Source organism: Dermacentor silvarum, chromosome 9, assembly GCF_013339745.2.
Source record: "Dermacentor silvarum isolate Dsil-2018 chromosome 9, BIME_Dsil_1.4, whole genome shotgun sequence".
NCBI classification, from domain to species: Eukaryota; Metazoa; Arthropoda; class Arachnida; order Ixodida; family Ixodidae; genus Dermacentor; species Dermacentor silvarum.
In genome coordinates, this window is record NC_051162.1 from 84,273,441 (window position 1) to 84,295,690 (window position 22,250).

Consider the following 22,250-nt stretch of genomic DNA (forward strand, 5'->3'; position numbering starts at 1 on the left):
TTTTCAATCAGCTAAAATCATTGTTAGTTTTTTTTTTCACATATTGCTCACTGTGCTAACCAGCTGCTAGGTACAGTAACGCTCATGGAATTTTTATGGCTTGTGACATGCGTTTGGCGATCGAAATAGGCTCCCAAAATAGAGAGAAACACCAAGAGCAGGTAGGAAGTGTTATCCGTCCCAAAGAAGCACGAAGCGTCTGCATAACCTTCTGTTTTTCGTGGTACGATTGAAGTGTCAAGATGAACAAGTATGCTAGTGATGGTTCTCGCAAAACAAGTGACAACTCAATGTGGCAGGGGACGTTAGTGTGCGTATATTAGCTAAGTATCTCTAATAATTAAAAGTAGTAGTTGCATGGCAGACTTCTGCTTACTGGCTCAATCGGCAGCTGCCATCGATGCCGTACGTCATTGAACGGTGCGCAGTTGCAAATTCCTTTGCTCGCGCGCTATCGCGCTTTTACAACCAATGTTCGCGTTAAACGAAAAATCATCGTGCAAACCCATTTTTTGGTACTTCCTAAGGACTATACGAAGTTTTGCGAGCCCACATACGTTCAAGGAAGCCGTATGCGGCCTAAGGCTGCGTGCCGCTCGCACGTTCGTTCGCTCACACTGCTGTCCCTTGCAAACCAAAACGTCGAATGAAGGAATTCCAGTATCTAAGGTGCCTTACGAAGGAAGGCGCACAGAATTGGACAATGTGCATCAGTAGTGGGAACAAACTGACATGACGGGCCAGCACGAGGTGCAGCAGTCGCAAGCGCAACATATAGATGCTGCCACGACAGCTATACTTCTTTCTGCATTTACTATTGCACTAGTATATGCATTTGAGTAAATTAGTTATCTATAGGTGCCGTGTTCAAGATCAGTATACTATCTGGTATACAGGGTGTTTCAGCGAACACTTTCAAAATTTTTTTAAGGTTCTCTGCGGCAGATAGCCCAATTCTAGTTAATGAGTTGGTCTACTCGAAGAGGCGGACATTACTTGCACAAGAAATTGAAATGCATGATCGACTAATCAACAAAAATTCACTAATTAAGTTTTGAACTAATTACCTGATGGCCCATGTTGCAATTTACAAATTGTAGCCGTGGAGTGCGCAACGCGGATCCAGTCGGAACGAATTCTCGGCATGACACCAGTTTCGAGATAATAATTGCCGAACTTAGCGGAGAAATGCATTGGCGTTCCAGTTAATTTTGTGCTTCAATGAAAAAAGCGACGTTTCGTTAAGAACATAACTGGGACGCCAATGCATTTTTCCGCTAAATTCGGGAATTAATATCTCGAAACTGGTGTCATCCCGAGAATTAATTCTAAGTGGATCCGCCTTGGGAACTCCATGACTACAATTTGTAAATTGCAATATGGGTCATCAGGTAATTAGTTAGAAACTTAATTAGCGTTTTTTTGTTAATTATTCGATTATGCATTTCAATTTCTTGTGCAAGTAATGTCCGCCTCTTCGAGTTGACCAGCTGATGAACTAGAATTGTGCTATCTGCCACAGGCAACCTTTAAGAATTTTTCAAAGTGTTCGCTGAAACACCCTGTATAATAAACATTTCGGGAAATCTTAAGTTTCAAGAAACCGATAGTTTCATTTGTGGCCTCGTGTTACAGCCAGATGAAGGTCATTTTTTTTCTTTCTTACTACGACTAACGTATAAGCACCTAATGTTTCCGGCCTTTCGCAGAGTATGTTCAATCATTCACGAATACAATAAGAGGTCTGCGAATTCCTTTATATATCTTTAATGACGCCGTTCGTTAACTGGCCTCCTCGCAAAAACTTCCAGTCTGAACAAGATAACTGACTCATGCCGTCAACTTGCCGGCTGTACAAAGAGAGCAACTGGAAGGCTAATCGCTGCATGTTTTCAATCAGCTAAAATCATTGTTAGTTTTGTTTCATATAGTGCTCACTGTGCGAAGCAGCTGCTAGGTACAGTAACGCTCATGGAATTTTTATGGCTTGTGACGTGCGTATGCCGATCGAAATGGGATCCCACAATAGACAGAAACACGAAGCGCAGGTAGGAAGTGTTATCGGTTCTTGTGAAGTACGGAGCGTCTGCATTAACTTCTGTTTTTCGTGGTACGATTGAAGTGTCAAGATGAACAAGTATGCTAGTGATGGTTCTGGCAATACAATTGATAACTCAATGTGGCAGGGGACGTTAGTGTGAGTATATTGCTAAGCATTTTCAATAATTAAAAGTCGTATTTGCACGGCATACTTCTGCTTACTGGCTCAATCGGCAGCTGCCAACAATGCCGTACGTAAATTCCTTTGCTCTTGCGCTGTCGTGCTTTTACAACAGCGTTCGCGTTAAACGAAAAAGCACCGTGCAAACTGATTTGCTTGTACTTCCTAATGACCATATGAAGTTTTCCGAGCGCACATACGTTCAAAGAAGTCGTATGCGGCCGGAGGCTGCGTACCGCTGGCAAGTTCGTTCGCTCACACTCCTGTCCCGTGCAAACGAAAATCTCGAATGAAGGAATTCGAGCATGTAAGGTGTCTTACGAAGGAAGGTACACGCAATTGGAGAATGTGCATCGGTAGTGTGAACAAACTGACATGACGGGTCAGCACGGCGTGCAGCAGTCGCCAGCGCAGCAAATAGATGTTACCGCGAAGGCTATACTTCTTTCTGCATTTACTATTGCACTAGTATATGCATTTGAAGAAATTAGTTATCTATAGGCACCGTTTTCAAGATCAGTATACTCTCTGGTAGATAATAATCATTTCTCAAAGATTTTCGGCTCTGCGGCCCGCATCGGCCATGTCCACGCTCACACTGGCCTCTCTTGTCGTCGTTCCAAGTTCGTGCGTGCCTAGTTCTTTCCATTATTTAGGGGCGGCTGCACCGTCGTGCATTGTCGGCAACACAAGCTGCCCTTCTTCATTATGAATTTCCTTTCCCTCGTCGTAATGGGGAGGCCGTTTATAGTGCGCACTCCCGAGAAGCAGCGCTTCTACGAAGAGCGACGGGGAGAACAGGTGCGAGAATGCAATCGGCGGCGGCTGGCGGCAAACACCGATGAAGATTGTTCTCGAGAGGCCAGCAGCAAGCGGCTCGCCATGCAAGACGACGCAAGTCGTGTGGTAAACAGCCTCGCTGGTCAACCACTTTCACAGAGTGGAATGGCTCTTGATTTTTGAGTGTTTAGCGCAAAACATTAGACTAGAGGATCATTAGATGAGACACACAAAAGCGCTTGCATGTCATTTCTCTTGGCTGTATCGTGAAACGTTTCTTCGCCTAAGCACTAGAAAAGATCGTAACCAAGCCGCCGTGAGCCTGCCTCTTTCTCTGGCACAGACAGCATCGACATCTATGCGTGGTTTGAAATAAAAGAGCAAGTCTGAACAAACAGTCGGTGTAATGAGAGAGCCATGCAGATGAATGTCGTTTTCAACTTGAGTGAGACAACTCGGCTTCTTCTAGAGACTCATGAAGTGAAGTGAAGTTTATTCTTCTTTTCAGGGAAAAGAGGGGATGGTGTCTCCATACATATGAGGCATACATATCCAGTATGGATGTAACAAGCAGAGCTTTCGTGTCAACTTCTGGAAATCAGTTTGTCGCGAGAGCACCGCTTCGAAAGATCTCTCATGTCAGGCACAAGTACCTAAAAAATTATTTGTAGCATACACGCTTGACGTTCTACCTCGTCTTTGCTGCGTTGATGCCAACGCCACCGAAGCAGAGAACGTAGACCACAACTTCAAATGCACTGCAGATGTTGCTTTACGTTGCTAGTCGTGGAAATCATCTACATTAGACGATATTTTCAAGGAGTTCCTGCGTTTCAGAAAACGTGAAGAGCTGCCACATCTCAACAGTTCGTGCGCCTTCCAAACACTACCGCTACGTCGTCCTGCGAGGGCACTCCGCCTCGAAACCCATCTACCATTTCTTTAGTTCAGGCCGCTGCGCAGGCTAACGTAGAATTACAGCCGGCATATTCTCCACGTTGCCTTAGTAAGCTGGCTCCCACATCTCGAATGCCATCTATGCTTCGCCATTGTTGTTATACCGCATATTGGACAATGTAGGAGGACAAGCTATTTTGGTTTCACTGCCACAGTGTGAGGCATATTTTGCATTACTGCCTGTGTCACCAACCACCATCACATATGTACTCTTTTGTTACTATCGCATCACAATAAACGGATGACGCATTTTATACTCATAATCGCGCACCCTTCATGACGATCGAGCCCTTCGGCTTCTCCGCGCATCGTCGTTACGGTCACCACTTTACCGTCGCTTTTCGTCACCACAGCCCTCAATATGCCCTTTCCGTGAAAAAGGAGAAATAAAGCTCTTGAAGATAACCCTTTATCAGAATCTCGAACTGCAATACTGCTCCTAAAACTACTGACGTATCAATGTGAGTTAAGGCCAGACTTAGGAGGGTCCCGACCATTTCGTACATGGAGCGTAAAAAATCTTAGTTGGGATAAAAACTTTCTGTAGAAAGGAGTGAACGTTTGTTTTAAAAGAGGCTGTGCGGATTTCCAGAAAAATTAATTGTACGTAAATAGAAGTTAAGAAGAACATTTTAGTGCTAGCACATTTCATAAACTACAAGTGCTACAAACTACAAGTGTTACAAAGGTGAAACATTTACAATCGGATCCTCAAAGGGTGTCATAGGCAGTGCCCTACCCGTTTCCGCCGTAAATGACGCAGGGGCACAAATTTGGATCGTGAGCTACCCACCGTGTACGGCCAAAGAAAATCCTCAAAACCTCCGAGTAACATGGTGTCCGTGTCGCTGGCGGCGGAACTACGGCCACGCTCTGGATGTGCGCTTCACGTGGGAGTGTTGGTTTCCTCCACACAGCCGTTTTCGTCCATGTTGTTGACCGCAGTCCCCAAGACATGATAACCGGACACAAGTTTCTTCTCTCAACGTTCAACTACAGTTGACTGCTTGACCGATGTGGAACATGACTTGATCGCTTAACTCAACCTTCAAGGGACAGACCAGCGCCATTTTATTTTGAGCTGGGTTTGTTCGTATCCCACACCAAATATTGTCCGAAGCATCGCCGTACTCAGCCCTATGTAACGAATGTCGACTATGCTGACAGTGCCAGTCCCCGTGTCCTCTGTCAACCAACGATTCCTTTGCCCACTTCATTGTGAATACTGCGGTAAATGAGACTTGTCTTTTTTTCTTGAATTTCGGACTATGTCTTCAACTTTTCCCGAAGGCCGAGCATCCGCCACGCTCTACTCATCACAGGCGTGCCATGTTTCGTCGCTGTCACCTACTCCAATTGCTGTCAGCTCTTTCGTCCCAAGCAGTGCCGACGCAGTCACTTCTTTGTAGGTAAACAATGTCTTCACCAAGATTATTGCGCCGCACCATCTGTCATCACAAGTGAACGGAGAGAGAGAGAAAGAGAGAATTAGAGGTCGGCCTGAGCTAGCGCACTATTGATCAAGCGTAACTTGTCAAACATGGCGTATACACGGGTTATCCTCCTCTAATTCACGGGTGGTCTTACTTAGTGTTACAACCAGAGCACCAAGTTATTCAACAAGAAGTTGAGAACACGCTTACACACGTTAATATTATGACGTCATCGAGTCCGTGGTCGTCACCTATTAGCTAAACTGAAGCAAAAATTGAAAACTGCTCAATGCAAGTTTTTCTACAGGTTATGAGCAATTGTATGGAATGCTTGAAAAGCTTCCCTGCTTGACGACAGAAAAAAATGCGCATATCAAATAGCATTTCCAGAATATAACTGAAAATTGCTCCTTATGTCATTGAAAAGGTCATAAATAGAGGCAGTCGATTTCAGGGAACCCTTCGTCTAAGAAATAAGCTACTGCATAGCAGTTTTCTCTCACTGCAAAGACCAGCACCTAATTTTCATTTGCGTTCCTTGTCATTAAATAACTGCGTTCATCCACTTTGAGGAACCAGACAAGAATTCAATGGTTATAAGCGGTTTAGGTAGGGGGAAACGAGTGGTCATATAAAAGGTAATGTACTAATTGCAAAAAATGATTATATAATATTTACGAGGAAATTTTAGTGCTGGGTTAGTACAGAAGGGACAGTGCACATGGATTATATGAATAATTTTTGACTAACTTATGTCTGACTTACGACACTACTTTTCTCTATGAGATCATAATGATAATGGTGGTTGTGGAATTCGAACTACGTTACATGCACATACTTTAGCACTCTCAATCATCCCCTAACGAAGTACTCTAAAGACATGATTACATGCACAGCATTATGTAACCTTTGATTCGCCTGTGCGTAGATAAAGGCCTATGCTAATCCTGATTTTTTTGTTCAACAGGGTTCAAGATTTTAGTATTTCAATATAATCCACGTGATAATTTTCGTGCATCATGTTTATTTTGTTCCTTTTTAGTGCTAAAAATATAAGGTGCTCTTTTGGTCAGTGGAACAATATTGAAGACCAGTGTAAAACACAAAGATTTTTCTTCACTTCATTCAGTAGAACAACGTGAAAACGCCTACCAGGCCGGCGTGAATGTCGCGTGGCACTGGGCAGATGGAATAGGGTTAAAATGCAACCAGCGGACTAACTTTGGTCACTGGGTATGTGCCACTCTGCAATGATGCTTTTTGTCGCCAAGACGGCTCTCTGTGTGTGGGCCACTTTTAAATGAGAGAGAGAGAGAGATAAAGCACTTTATTTGCGCCCGTCAGAGAGTATGGGTGATCGGGGTGAAACTCAGTTCCCCCTTTCACCGTCTACCTCCAACCTAGACGTCGGCCGGAATCAGTTGGCTTCCGGTGGCGGCCTGGGCTTGACAGATGGCTTGTTTTTGGGCATGTTCTTCCTGGCTGTGAAGGGAGGATTCCTATGACTCTTTGTTCCCATGTAGACCGTTTAGCGCTGGGCAAGATCAGAGCATGTGATTTAGGGTCGCTATGCCTTCACAGTTTTTGCATTTCGAAGAGTGCACCTCAGGATGCCATTTGTGTAGGATATACGGGTTTGGAAAGGTACCCGTCTGCAGTTTTCGCCAGATTACTTCTTCCTTATTTGTGAGAGATCTATGGGGCGGGGGGAGGAAAAGTTCTCCTGCCCATTCTATAGTGTTGTAGAATTTCTCTGTATGTGGTTAAGTCTCGCTTTTTGTGCAGGGAGTAGTATGCCTGCGCTGGAGTCCGGTGTGTAAGTCCTCGGGCTACTTCGTTGGCGATCTCGTTCCCTGTGAGTCCACTATGAGCGGGCGCCCATGTTATTCTAATTAGGTCATTGGGTACGTTCTCCTTGCCTGCTTGCAGAATTTTGGTGGCCTCTTTGGACACCTTACCAGTGTCATAGGCTTTGATTGCAGTTTTATAATCGGTGATGATTCTTCTTGTTGATGGGTTTGTGATTGTCAGGGCAATCGCCGCCATCTCTGCCTCCTCTGGTGAAGAGTGTCTCACGCTACAGCTCGAGATTAGCTCGCCTTTGTCGCTCACTACTACTGCAGCGTAGTGCCCTTCTGGGTACTCTGCCGCATCGGTGTACACTACTCCTTGTTTTGGAGGAGGGAGCTTTGGAGTCTTTGGACTCTGCTTCTCCTGCGTTCGTCGTTGTATATTGGGTGCATGTTTCTTGGGATGGGGGGTATTCTTAACCTGTTGGCAATTTCTTTGGGGATGGCGGTTATCCCCTCTCGCGATTCTGGATTCCGGTAGCCCAGTTTCCTAAGAATGGATCTGCCCGTTTTGCTGCCGGTTAGTCTGACATATTGTGCCGTGAGTTTCGCCTCGCACATTTCCTCTAGGGTGTTTGAGACTCCTAGGTTGAGGATCGTCTCAGTTGATGTGCACGCTGGTAAACCTATGGCGGTTTTGACACCTTTCCTGATGAAGATATCTACCTTGTCTCTCTCTGCTTTTGTTATTTTTAAGTACGGGATAGCGTAGGTGAATCTGCTAATGATGAAAGAGTGGACAAGCCTAAGTAGTTTCGCCTCCTTCATCCCCGCGTTTTTGTTTGCTATCCTCTTGAGGAGCCTGCAAGTTTGGTTGGTCGTGGCTTCTACTTGATACAGTGCAATTTAATACTCCTCAACGATCCACTCGCACCGACCAAGCAGGGGAACAGCGTGTCATATGACACCACCCCCGACCTGGCCATGATCGGAGCGGACGTTGAGGCTACATGGCACAACACGAACGAAAACCTAGGCAGTGATCACAGAATCGTAGAGATCGTTGTCCAAAATGGAGTCAAAATCAAACGTGTGAGGAAAACACCCAAATCCATCAATTGGCAGTCCTTCCGCGACAACGGAGGGGGTTGTGAGGAGATCACCGACATAGCTGAATGGACCAATTGCATCAAGCAGGCGTGCAAAGAGGCTGCGGAGGAAATAGAATTAGATGAGGAACAAGACTGGGTTGATAGCCACATGAGACAACTGTGGCAAAAGAAAAAAAGGCAGAAACCGAGCTCGCACAAAAAAGGGGCAACCGTAACCTGAGAAGGAGAATAGCAGCTCTCAACAAGGAAATTGAGAGCCATGCCCAACAGACAACACTGGAATGACATTTGCGATAGATTAGACGAGCAATTAAGCTCCGTCACCTCCTGGAAACTACTAAGACACCTCCTGGACCCAGACAACACCAAAGCTGAGACCAGGAGAAAAATGCAAATGCTAACACACAATTTCCAGGGGTCGGAGGAGGATATGATCAACCAGATAAAAGAGAGGTACATAGGGGAAACAAACACCGAAACATTCCCCCACTATAGTGGCGAAAACAACGAGGAGCTCGACCAACCAATCACTATAAGAGAGGTCCAAGCTGCCTTAAACAAGCTCAGAGGAAAAACCGCGGCTGGCCCAGATGTGGTCAACAAAAAGATGCTTAGAAACCTCCATGACAACTCCCTCGAACAACTAACGGCATTCATGCAAAACTGTTGGGAGCGGGGGGAGATACCCGGGGAATGGAAGAAAGCAAATCTAGTCCTCATCCCCAAACCAGGGAAAGAACTCAAACTAGAGAACCTTAGGCCAATATCGTTAACCTCCTGTGTAGGCAAGCTCATGGAGCACGTCATACAGAACAGGCTCAACGGATACTTGGAAAGTAAGGAACTCTATCCAGACAGCATGGTTGGATTCAGACAACAACTGTCCACAAACGACGTCATGCTACAACTCAAAGAACAAGTATTGGAAAGGAAGACTAGCGACTCGAGAGTCATAGTGGGACTGGACGTCAGCAAAGCGTTCGACAACGTAAAACATCAAGCGATCCTATCAGACCTCAATCACCGGAATGTAGGCAGCAAGCTATGCAACTATATTAAAAGCTTCCTCACGGACCGAACAGTGAACATAGAAATCGGGGGCACAATCAGAGACAACATTAGGCTGGGCAACAAGGGAACACCACAGGGATCGGTGCTATCCCCTACCCTTTATAACATTGCAATGATCGGGCTGCCAGAAAGACTCAGAAAGCTAGAGGGCCTCTGCCACACTCTACGCTGATGACCTCACTCTTTGGGTCGACAGAGGGGGGAGCGATAGTCAAATTGAAGACACCCTACAAAGGGCAATCTGGGAAACGGAAAGCTATCTGAGACCCATAGGGCTACAATGCTCGCCGGAAAAATCGGAGATACTAGTCATGAGCAAGCAGCACGTCAATATCCAGCTCCTTCTCAACAACACCCCGGTCCCAAGGGTGGAAAAGATCTGGATACTGGGTATGTGGATACAAGAAAATGGGAGAAAGACTGAAACAATAAACAGACCAGAAGCCACTTTTACATGAAAGAATTATAAATATTGTCTCTTACTAAGCCGTATCGAATGCGCCTTATGCACAGGTTGATCATTTTTAGGTTTTAAGGCATTTTTAAAAAATAACCTGTTGCAGTTAACATAACTCAATCACTGCACTGATTATTCACATAAGTGGACATTATCTGCTAAAAATTAGAAACACATACTAAACTAATTGCCAAACATTCACTAATTATCCTCTGAAATAATTACCTCCCGGCATATATTGCAATAAAGAATTGTAGCCGGTGAGTTTCCAAGGCGTATCTACTGGGAATGAATTTCCAGACTGATGCCACTTTGAATATATGGGCCATCAAACTCGCTGTGAAGATGCAACGTTCCACTTCAATTTTTAACAAAATACTCTTCTGTGCACTGAAGCAAAATTTACTGGAACGCGTATGTGTTTCATTCGACACATTGGGAACAATTATCTCGAAACTGGTGTAATCCTGGAAATTCATTTCGAATGGATATGTCTAGCAAGCTCACGGGGTTCAATTTGCTAATTGCAAAATGGTACGTAAAAATTATTTATGAAGGTTATTAGCGAAGGTGTGTTAATAGTTAAGTATGTGTTTTGATTTCTTGCGCTAATTATGTTCGACTAATGGAATGATCGAGCGCAAGGACAATAATTATGCTATCCGTCACAAGCAATTTTTAAAAATTAGAAAAACCTAATAAATGATTAAAATAAAACTTGTTGCTGGGCTAGTCGATTCATGTTATCATAATCATCATCATCATCATCAGCCTATATTTAAGTCCAATGCAGGACGAAGGTCTCTGCCTGTGATCTCCAATTACCCTTGTCTTGCGCAAGCTGATTCCAACTTGCACCTAGAAATTTCCTAACTTCATCAACCCACCTAGTCTTCTGCCATCCTCAACAGCGCTTCCTTTCTCTTGGTATCCATTCTGTAACTCTAATGGTGCACCGCTTATCCTTCCTACGCAATTATACGGGATGCCCAGCTCTATTTTTTTGCTTAATGTCAACTAGAATATCAGCAATCTCCGTTTGGTCTCTGATCCACACCGATATCTTCCTGTCTTAATGTTAGGCCTAACATTTTTCGCTCCATCGCTCTTTGCGCGGTCCTTAACTTGTTTTCGAGCTTCTTTGTTAACCTCCAAGTTTCTGCTCCATATGTTAGCACCGATATAATGCAATGATCGTACACTTTTCTTTTCAGCGACTGTGGTAAGAGCCCAGTCAGGATTTGGTAATGCCTGCCGTATGCACTCCAACCCAATTTTATTCTTCTGTAATTTGTTTTCTCATGATCAGGGTCCCTTGTGAGTTTTGACCTAGATAACGGTACTCTTTTACAGAATCTAGAGGGTGACTGGCGATCCTGCATTATTGTTTCCATGCCAGGCTATTGAACATTATGTTTGTCATCTACATATTAATCTTCAAGCCCACTTTTAAACTTTCTCGGTTAAGGTCCATCAATGATTTGCTGTAATTCGTCCCCATTGTTGCTGAACAGGAGAATGTCATCTGCAAACCTAAGGTTGCTGAGATATTCGCCGTTGATCCTCACTCCTAAGCCTTCCCAGTCTAAGATCTTGAATACTTCTTCTAAGCATGCAGTGAATAGCATTGGAGAGATTGTGTCTCCTTGCCTGAACCCTTTCTTGATAGGTATGCTTCTACGTTTCTTGTGGAGAACCAAGTTTGCTGTGCAATCTTTCTAGATATTTGCCAAGGTATTCACATATGCCTCCTGTACTCCTTGATGACGCAATGCCTCTATGACTGCTGGTATCTCTACTGAATCAAATGCTTTTTCATAATCTATGAAATCCATATAGAGAGGTTGATTGTACTCTGAAGATTTCTCTATTAGCTGAATGATGACATGAATATGATCCATCGTAGAATATCCCTTCCTGAAGCCAGCCTGTTCTCTTGGTTGGCTGAAGTGTTGCCTGGATTCTATTGGAAATTATCTTGGTGAATATTTTTATACAATAGGGAAAGCAAGCTGCTGGGTCTATAATTCTTCAATTCTTTAACGTCTTTCTTCTTATGGATGAGTATAATGTTTGCGTTCTGCCAGCTTTCTGGTACACTTGAAGTTGTGAGGCATTGCGTATAAAGGGCCGCAAGCTTTTCAAGCATGGTATCTCGTTCATCTTTCATTAAATCGACTGTTATTCCATCTTTTCCAGCAGCTTTTCCCCTGGTCATGTTTTTCAAGACCCTTCTAACTTCATCGCTAGTTATAGCAGGTGTCTCTGTATTCTGTTCATCACTACGTCGAATGAAAGTAGCTTGGCTGCTCTGGGGACTGTACAGGTGAGAATAGAATTCTTCTGCTGTTATTACCATGTCATCGAAATTGATGATGATATTACCCTGATTATCTTTCAGTGTATACATTTTGACTTGTCCTATGCCAAGTTTTCTTCTCACTGATTTCATGCTGCGTCCACATTTTACTGCTTCCTCAATCTTTTGCCCGTTTTAATTTCCAAAATACCCTGACTTTCTTCTTGGTGATCAGTTTCGACAGTTTAGCGAATTCTATCTGATCTCTCTCGAGTCTCACTTTTGTGTATTGCCGTTTCATTGATAGATCTTTTGTTACTTGGGAGAGCTCACCTACTGCTTTTGTTGGTGCCTTACCTCCTACTTCAATTGCTGCTCCTGAGATCAGCCTAGTCAAGGTTTCATTCATTACCTTTATGTTGTCTTCATCTTCCTGTTCTAAAGCTGCATATTTGTTTGTGAGCACCAGCCTGAATTGGTCAGCTTTTAACCTTACTGCGTCTAGTTTTGTCTGTTCCTTCTTGGCTAATTTTATTCTTTCTCTCTTCAAATTGAGAGAAATCCTAGACCTCACCAACCTATGGTCACTGCACTTTACCCTACCTAACAACTTCCACATCCTGCATTATGTTGGGATAGGCAAAAAGTATGAAATCTATTGCATTCCTTGTTTCTCCATTAGGGCTCTTTTAGGTCAATTTCCACGGTTCTTACCTTTGTATGCGCTGTGCCTTCGCCGTTAAGTTTCCGTTAAAGTGATAGACCGCACGAACCTTCGCTGGCGGCTGTCGCCGCGCTTGCTTACGCCAGCGTTTTGACACTGCGTGTATGCGGTCACCGAGAGTAATCTATTCATGTTTGCTTGTACGCGCTGACACCATGCTTGTTAATTCAGTTAATAAGCGAATGTGTCAAAGTTTATGCCACCGATAAAACTACTATTCTTACTCCGTGAAACTAATTTTCTACTCTACTAATTTTCTACCAAAATTGATGCTTCGCCTTTCGGGCGGGAATGCGTATTTTTATCGGATACAAACTACTGCCGTCTTCTTTGGTGAACAAAAACTTTGGTAAATAACCTTAAATTGCATATAATACAGAAAAAGACTGTACGTGTTATTGCAAATGTTCCCTATAGCAGTTACACTGCCCACTCTATTACTACTGGTTAGCATTTTATGTGAAGTTATATAACCATCTTTCTTGGAATGCTCACGCGCATAATGGTCTTCCATGATTTTGAATATATAGATAAACATGCATAAGGTGAAAGCGTGGAGTTAGTGCAGGATTCTTGAGCTGAGAAGGGCAGAAGGCTATGTCTCGCATATTCTTACTGTTGGTCTTGGGGTTCGGTTAAAGCCAGAATCGCTTGAGAGAAGGTCGAGACACGAGCACGTCGGCCTGGGAATACTGTGGAACTTCTGATGTGTGACTGTACAAGCAAGGCGGGTGCGATTGCAAAGTACGGAAGACGGCTGTAATGAAAAATAAGATATTCAGAACCCACAAAAATTATTGAAGGTGCTTTGTGCATTTTGTTGGTATTTTCCTTGGAAATTACACAAACTGGGTCACTAGTTTGTGTAGTTTTTCCGTACGGAAATTATGACCGTCAATTTGAACCAAATCAACACAGTCTTCTTTGGGCAGGTTTCAGAATGTGAGCCCCCAGTGTAAACTTGTGCTGTACGGTGTTGTAGCTCTTGACTTCTACACTTGTTAGTAATAACACAAAAAATGTCACAGTTTCGCCCTAAGGGCGAAGCAATGAATGCGATAGCAACACAGCAATGTCATACGAAGTAAGGTGAGCGGCTTTAGTAGCAACAACACGCAGAACTGTTGTCGACGCCATCGGCGTTTTGCCCGCGTTAGCTCAAAATGCGTGCGGCGTTGGTGACTGTTGCTGGAGCCTCTGATATAAATAGGCACTTGGTGCCGCAGCTAAACGTCGGCTCCCTTCCCTTCCCCTCCCCCACGGACTCTCGCGCGTCTGAAGAAGGCGCGTTTGCTCTACATATATGGTGATTGTAAAGGAGAAAAGAGACGCCTACTTCTGCAGCCCTTAAGCGAGCACGGCGCAGTACGCGCGTTTGTTCTCCGCCGTGCGTTCACTCCCCGTGAAAGACGCACCCCTCGCGCCCTTTCACTCGCACATACAGCGTTCGGCGCGCTGGCGACGATTTCATCTCCAAATGACGTCATACGGAACCTCACGGCGACGGCGACGCCGACGGCAGAAATCTGCTTTTGAGTGTCCATATAATTGCTATCGCAATAAAATGGGGCATAGCCACAACAAGTGATGATGCCTCACCATTGCAACCGTTAAAAGATAGAATTCCAATCACTTGTTCCTATGAATTCATACCTACAGCATTCTCTTATTGAATACAAGATGCGGCGTTGGATTCCAGAACTTGTCGGTCCCATTCTGATGTGGCTAAAATGAAAAAGGACTCACGTACGGAGGTTCCGGGACACGTCAAAATAGCTGAGGTAATAAAAATTGAACATGTGGAGGACCAGAACAATGGCTAGAACAATGACAACCCGTTCTTCAAAAAGGCGAATCAATATAAATCAATTGTCTAGTGTTGCGCACTAACCGCAACTGAAAACAAGTCGTTCTGCCGGGGTGAGTCCCTGGTTAAAATTACTACTGCGTTTTTCAATGATAAATCTACGTGGAGAGCGAAACATCAAGACGCAGTCGATACATGTTTACATTTAGACGGCTTGTTCAGGTCTCTTGATGTCCGAACAGCATACCTCTCGTTGACGACAGCCAAGGACCTCTCAAAAAGCTTAAGCTCATCGTCTGACTTCAGGTAGCTATGGGAGTAGCTGTCTTCATGATGATGTAACCCTTAGAGGTACTTTTCGATCCCCTTCTGTCGGTCACGAGGCTCGCTCATCGGTGCATTCCACTGCTTTCACAAGCGAAGCAAAACAACGCAAGCCTCGAATATGATATGCGCGCCAACTTCTCACTCAAGTGGAATGAGCTGATCCGAACTGAGGCGCCGCACAACGACCGCGCCGCTAAACAGAGCGGAAAAAAAGAAAATGGTGATACGTCATCGAGGCGAGGCCACGTCATCGAGGCGAGGCCCCGTCCCTGCACGGATTTGTTGTGAAAACAGTCACACCCGGTTAACCCTGTCGAGCAGGAGACCGCGAGCGCATGCGCCGCGACGCCCTCGTGAGTGTCGCCACCCTCCTGGTTGCCATGGCTACGGTGTGACAGTTTCTTGATACGAACCACACATTACGGCTGGCTTAAAGAGCTTCGCCGTTAAAAGAAGTGAACGAAAACAATATACATTAATAAAAGAAATAGAGGGTCCGTAAAAAAATAAGGTCTCGCTGGATCGAGCAAAATATTGCAAATAACGCAATAGTCGCTCCACCGTCATTTTGTCTTAGTGATTTCCATGGTTGTGATGTCATCGTGGACACGTTGTCGTCGTCATTCCGGCATCTTCATGCCATTGTCATCCAGCTGTCGTTTTAGCATCGTCATTCGTCCTATTGTCATCATGCCGGAGCTCCAACGCAGACCCTTCCTAGGAAGAATGATCACCGGAATCCAACCGTTTCAACCAAAGCCTGTGCAGTTTCTTCTTTTATCCGGGGTTTTACGTACGAGAACCAGTTCTGATTATGAGGAACGCTGTAGTGGAGTACTCGGGATTAATTTTTACCACCTGGGGTTCTTTAACACGCACTACAATGCAAGCATATGGGTGTTTTCGCATTTCTCCTCCATCGAAATGTGGCCGCCGCGGTGGGAATTAGATCCCGTGACCTCGTGTTTACAGCGTAATGCCTTAGCTAACTGAGCCACCCCGGCTTTCTTTTTCTCATGGTATTTGTTACGAACATAAAAGGTACACGCGTAAGCTATTTTCATAGCGGCAAAACAGTCACCGCCGCGTCTACAAGCACAAAAAAAACACTTTGCTACCGCGGCGGGTTATTTGTGCAGTGTACTTTGTGTCTGGTAAATGGACATCGGGTGGATATGTGCCCCGATGCTACGACATTCATCCGCTGTGATAAGTGTGGAACTGAACTACCTCCGGATATTCAACCAGAAAGCACACCACCAGAATGTGAGCCGAATGGCTGCCACCGCAGGCAGCCATTTAGCGCTGGACTCATCTTGTGAGAAGAATAAAGAAGCTCGTGCCAAAGCAAAGGCTGCGGCAGAGCAGTGAGAAAGGAAAGGCCACGGAAAATACGACGACGACGAAAATAGAAGAAACCTAAAGCAAAACGTTCACCGACGATTACGATACTCCCTAATGCGACATTAGAGCGCAGCTCTATGCGTGTTTTCATTTCGCCAAATATTAGCTGGCGCGGACAATCTGTGTCGTGCGGCACTTTAAAACGGAGTGAAGTGTGGTGTGACTTTCTGGCTAATCGGCAGATCGCGAGAGGATGCAGTCCTTTGTTTCCTTCTATGTTATCATTGGACGCGCTCGCCGCATGCCATCGGTGAACAGACGACGGCGCGCTACTCTGGCGCCATCTCGGAGCGGTCGTCGCTCGTCTTGCACGGCACTATGCTTGTCTTCTCATGGTTTCGCCTTACCCTCTTCCCCCGCTTTCCTGCTCATGGCTCCGCTGCACCGTCCTCGCGCTCACTTTGATATCGCCCTATTTCATCACTCGCTGCGCTTCGCGTTCCCTCTCTCATTCTTCGCTGTGCTCGTTCGCTCCGTTACTCCGAGGAACAACGCCGACGCGGAAGCTCAACGCAGGAATGGGTGTCTAAAGCCCGACCCACATGGAGCGATTTTTTTCGCGAAAAATTGGCGAACGGCCGCTGGCGGCGTCCGCCCTGCGGCCGGCGGCTGTTCACCGTCGATGTAGGCGCACTGGGGCGCTTCGAACGCGCAGCCGGATCAGACGTGCTTCATATGGGCTCTGCGTTTTTTCAGCATTTCGGTGAATATTCTCACAGTGTACTTACGAATCTTGGTGCACAGGACCGTGAACCCCTCCGGAGTGAGTGGACAGTGTCCCTTTTTGATCATTTTTGGACGTGTTCTTCAATGGACGACTTGTGCTCCGAATCGACTGGTTTACGCCTATAGCCGCGTCTAGGCTTAGCTCGAGTGCGGCCGTGCCAGGTGGCCGTCGCGGGTAGGCCAACTGCATCATGGACTCGATGAACGCCCCTCTACCCATCGCAGGGTCAATTCAGCAATTAGAACGTCTCACGGATTCAACCATGACCTCTCATACGAATGAAATCACCCTGGAACATCGGAACGCCAACTCAACGCGGCCGGGAACGCGCCCGGTATCTGAGGTAGACGCGAAGGTGGATGTGGCCGGCTCGGCGTCCCTGACGGCGACGCCGCTCATGACGACGAGCCTGGAGGACAACATGGAGCATGAAGATGATGACACATCGGACTGGAGCCCGGTCAACTACCGCAGATACACGACGCGAAGACTCAAGGGCGAACTTCGATCGGAGCGGGTGAGTAGGCCTCACTTTTTCGTGCTCGTCAGGCCGCTTAATCAAATGTCTATAGAAGAGGTCCCAAAGTCAACCATTACACGCCTCATTGGACAAACTGCTCCTACTAGCGTTGCAGCCGAACACTCGGCATTTAGGTACATACCTAAGGCCAATGCAGTTAGACTTTCCATTTGGGATCAACAGCACTTGAACAATTTGCTGGCACAGCGCGAGCTCACACTAACGCCGGGAACTTCAGGTGAGGCGCATAGGATTCCTGTTGAAATAGTGGATGCAACCCAACCTGCTGAAGTCACTAGCAAGGGGGTCGTGAAAATTCGACCGGAGCACACCGAGGAATACATCGCCAATCACATTCGCTGCGAATCCGCTAACATTCTGGGATTTCGAATCATGGGAAAGACACAGATGCTTCTGGTCACGTTTGATACGCCACATCCTTGCTTTTCCACCCTTGCTTTTCCTACCCTTTACCCCTCCAAGATGTCTACGCCACTTGCAACAGGGGCAACTACGGCCAGACAGCGCCTCTCTCACAGACACAATCAGTGCGACGCTAACGCAATATTTACTGACGCCGCACTCGATGGCGACCGCATGGCTCTGGCCTGGTACAAACCCTCGACCGGTGAGGCCAGGCGCTATATTTGTACACTAAACTACGTGACACCTGCACAGGCAGAACTTTTGGCCATCTGGACCGCCTTACAAGACAATGCCGCGCCATCCACCATCTACACCGACTCCTTCGAAGCATTAAAGGACATTGAGGACCCCAGTGTGGAAGATATCACTGCTATACGCATCCGTCATATTCTACAGCACAAGCAGAAGAATGGCATTGACGTTAGGGTTGCCTGGACGCCGGGACACGTGGGGGCCCAGGGGGGAGGTAACGAGGTGGCGCATGGTCTTGCCACCTCACAATTTGGAGTTTTGCCTTTTCGTCTCCAACCTCTCCTACACGGGTCTCCCGACCTTGGTGACCACCCCTATGCGGATTTGCCGCCGAACTCTCATTTCGAAATGGCACGAATACGTCGCTTCCTCAAGTACGCTAACAGGGAGAGACTCAAACATCTCACTCCTCCTCACATGTTTAAGGACATCGCCCTCAGCAGATCCCAGGAAATATTTATAAATAAAATACTTGCCAACACAGCTACTACCCCTGACAGAATTCACAAATGGCAGACAGTGGCTGACCAAAAAAGTTGTCGCAGTTTCACCTGAAAGGCGAAGCATCAATTGCGATAGCAAATTTGTAGAGAGCTATACGGAGTAATGATATTAGCTTTATCAGCTGTATAAACTTGGACATGCAGCAGCACCGGCAACGCGCTGAACTGTTGTCGACGCCGTCGGCGTTTTGCCCGCGTTCGCTCAAAATGCCTGCGGCGTTGGTGACTGTTGCCGGAGCCTCTGATATAAATAGGCACTTGGTGCCGCAGCTAAACGTCGCCTCCCTTCCCTCTCCCCCCCCCTCCCCCGCGGCCTTTCGTGCGTGAGAAGAAGGCGCGTTTGCTCTACATATATGGTGATTGTAAAGGAGGAAAGAGACGCCTACTTCTGCAGCCCTTAAGGAAGCACGGCGCAGAACGCGCGTTTGTTCTCCGCCGTGCGTTCACTCCCCGTGAAAGAGGGCGTCCCTCGCGCCCTTTCACTCGCACATACAGCGTTCGGCGGCGCGCGGCGACGATTTCATCTCCATTGACGTCATACGGAACCTCACGGCGACGGTGACGGCGACGGCAACGGCGACGGCGACGCCGACGGCAGAAATCTGCTTTTGAGTGTCCATATAATTGCTATCGCAATAAAAAGGGCATTGACGCCTCTGCCCCCCCAATATGCACCTTCTGCCACTCCGTATGCGAAGCCAACTTGCAGCATCTCATTTTACACTGTCCCATGTTAAATATGTATCGAGACGACAGCAATATCTTTCAGCATTGCCACATTGAAGCTTTACAGAACGACATTCTCGAAAACCCCGATCACCTGGTAAAATTAGCCCACTTCGGCGTTGCTAGCGGCCTGGCTCGCGCGATTTAGTGGGTGTCTACCTCTCCTCGTATGTCCCTCCTCCCCCACCAGCGACCTTCGGTCCTCCCTTTTCTTAATAAAGAATTCATTCATTCATTCATGTAGGCGCACTAGAAATGTTCGCAGGCGGTCAACCGCTCACCGGAAGCGGCGAATGAAGACTGTCAGCACGGACCAATCAGGGTGTGGTCTTGTCCGACTTCCTACCATTGCATTTGAATCGGCTAGCCAGCGAAAGAGCCTAGAGCGAACATAGCAACAAAGCTGCGCGCATCGCGTACAGTGATCGATTGACCACAGCCGCCCAGGCGCGACCAATATGATTCAGTTGCAGAATAATGATTCACTTGCAGATACAAAACTATTTTTCACAGCATTTTACTAGGAATGGAATCACGTTGTTTCTAGCCACATTGAAATAGCGGCGGTGTCGGCAGCCTGTTTCTCGCAGCATGTGGGTGCAGCATGGCGGCGGCACGCTGGCGTTTCGCCGCGCTGGTGCGGGCTGCGCGAAGTTTGCCGCGACAGTTCGCTCCATGTGGGCCGGGCTTAAGAGCTGCGCTTTCAAATCTGTGCAGTGGCCGCTGCGAAATGAAGCGAGTGCACACACACACACACAAATAATCAAATGGGCAAATTTGTCGGCTTTTACTTGGTGTCGAATTATTCTGACCGTTGTTAGGGACGTTCACCAACTGTTGTCGCTCTCCTGAGTGGGAAAACAAATGATATAGCTACTGCGACAAAATCTATTTTCTGCGCTGGCGAATGCTGCACCCCACGCCGACCCGTCACATCAGTTTGTTCAGACTACTAGTACTAAAAATCCTATTACGTGTGCCATCCTGCGTAAAGCATCTTACATGCTCGACTTCCTGCATTCGACGCTTCGGTAGAAATAGGACAAGCGTGTGAGTGAGCGAGAGAGCGTGCAGCACGTAGCGTCTGACCGGTGTCGACGTTCTTGCACGTATTTACGTTCGGAAAACTTGTTATAGTCGTTATGAAGTATAATAGATATCTGTTTGTACAACGCTCTTTTGTTCAATGCAAACATTGTTATAGAATCAGGAAACCACGCGAGCAAGAAAAAATGTGCAACGGCGCGCCTTTCAATGACGTACGGGTTCTATGACAGCTTTTGATTGAGAATGTATGCTCAAGTATGCAGTGCCAATGCGACGTTTAAATATTGAACATAGTTAGCAACTTACGCACATTAACGTCTCCTGCCACATTGAGTTATTAATTTTTCGCTATTGCCATCTCCAGCATATTCGTCCATCTTGACAGTTCAATAGTACCAGGACAAGCCGAAGCTAATGCAGAAGCTCCGTGCTTGACAGGTTAGGATAACACTTCCTACGAGCTCTTGGTGCTGACTTTTATTGTGGGATCCCACCTTGATGGGTATACGTATACCAAAAGGTATTAAAAATTGCAATCAGTTATACTGCAATAGGCAGGGGTTAAGCACAGGAGTGGAATGTCAAAAACAAACCAACAATGGTTTTAGAGGATTGGTGACAAAAAGCGATTAATGTTCGTGCAGCTCTCTCTGCACCACAGACAAGTGCACTGCACTAATAAATTATCTCCTTCAGACTGGAAGTTTTTACACAGAGTCGAATGAGTGAAGCACGTCATACAAGAAATATAAAGGAATTCCCAGACCACATATTGTATTGGTAAGTGATGTAGCATGAATCCACTAAGGAAATAGATCGGCGTCTTAAAACTAAAGCGTCGCAGTGCAAGAAAACATCTTGCACGTTGATAGACTGAATCTGGCATGACCCAATTTCGCTGCGATCACTCGATCTACCATGGGAGCTAACCAGAACTCTAGTAGATTTCAGAGCAAGGGCGAATCATTGAACATCCGAAAGCACGCGCACACTGTTTTTTTTAATTAGTTCCTGGGTTTAATTACGTGGCATGCATATAGTTTGTGTAACTGTTACCGATGTTTAGGTTGTTGGTGATACAGTAAAGATGTATTAAAATGACTAGCAGTATACGAATGCCGCTTTCAACAGCTGTCATGCGAGGCGGGAAGGCTCAACGGGGAAAGATTACGGAGCATGGGAGCTGCGCGAAAAGAAAAACCTGCTTCGCCAAGCGAATGTAGTTCTTCAATGTTTTCTCTTTATGCACTATGCTGCGGATTGTTTGCTGCAGTCGCTGTTTAACCGCCCAATTGGCTTAGTCTGAGAAACTTTCAACCTAGTTCACAAGGTTCAGTTAAAACTGATCCGCCGCCAACATGCACACGTGCAACTATAATTAACTGCACCTGCTTCAAGGTTGCACTGGCTGGAAGGTATAGCGACAATATGGCTCCGCTATTCTGAGACGTCGAATAAGTGGGCGGGATTTCGCACGCACGTGTACGTTTGTTGAAGCGACAAATATTTCCATTCACCTCCGCTGGCGGCAACAGGGAAACCCTGTCCGTAAGACAGACATATAGCTTTTGTGAGTACGACAAAGATGCTCTCGAACCGTACCTTTTATGACTCTCCGTTGTAGTTATTGATTCAGTGTTTATTTTGAAGCAGCAAGGTGCGTCGGT

General features: G+C 46.2%; 1 long non-coding RNA gene across 1 annotated transcript; it reads right to left on the minus strand.

The window, feature by feature from the left end:
• Positions 1-3,911: 3,911 nt before the first annotated feature.
• LOC125940415 (uncharacterized) lies at positions 3,912-21,013 on the minus strand. The gene is made up of 3 exons (XR_007463638.1): positions 20,890-21,013; positions 13,461-13,601; positions 3,912-5,406 (listed from the first exon to the last, which is right to left on the minus strand). It is a non-coding gene; the product is annotated as an uncharacterized LOC125940415 (long non-coding RNA).
• Between the last annotated feature and the right edge of the window lie 1,237 nt (positions 21,014-22,250).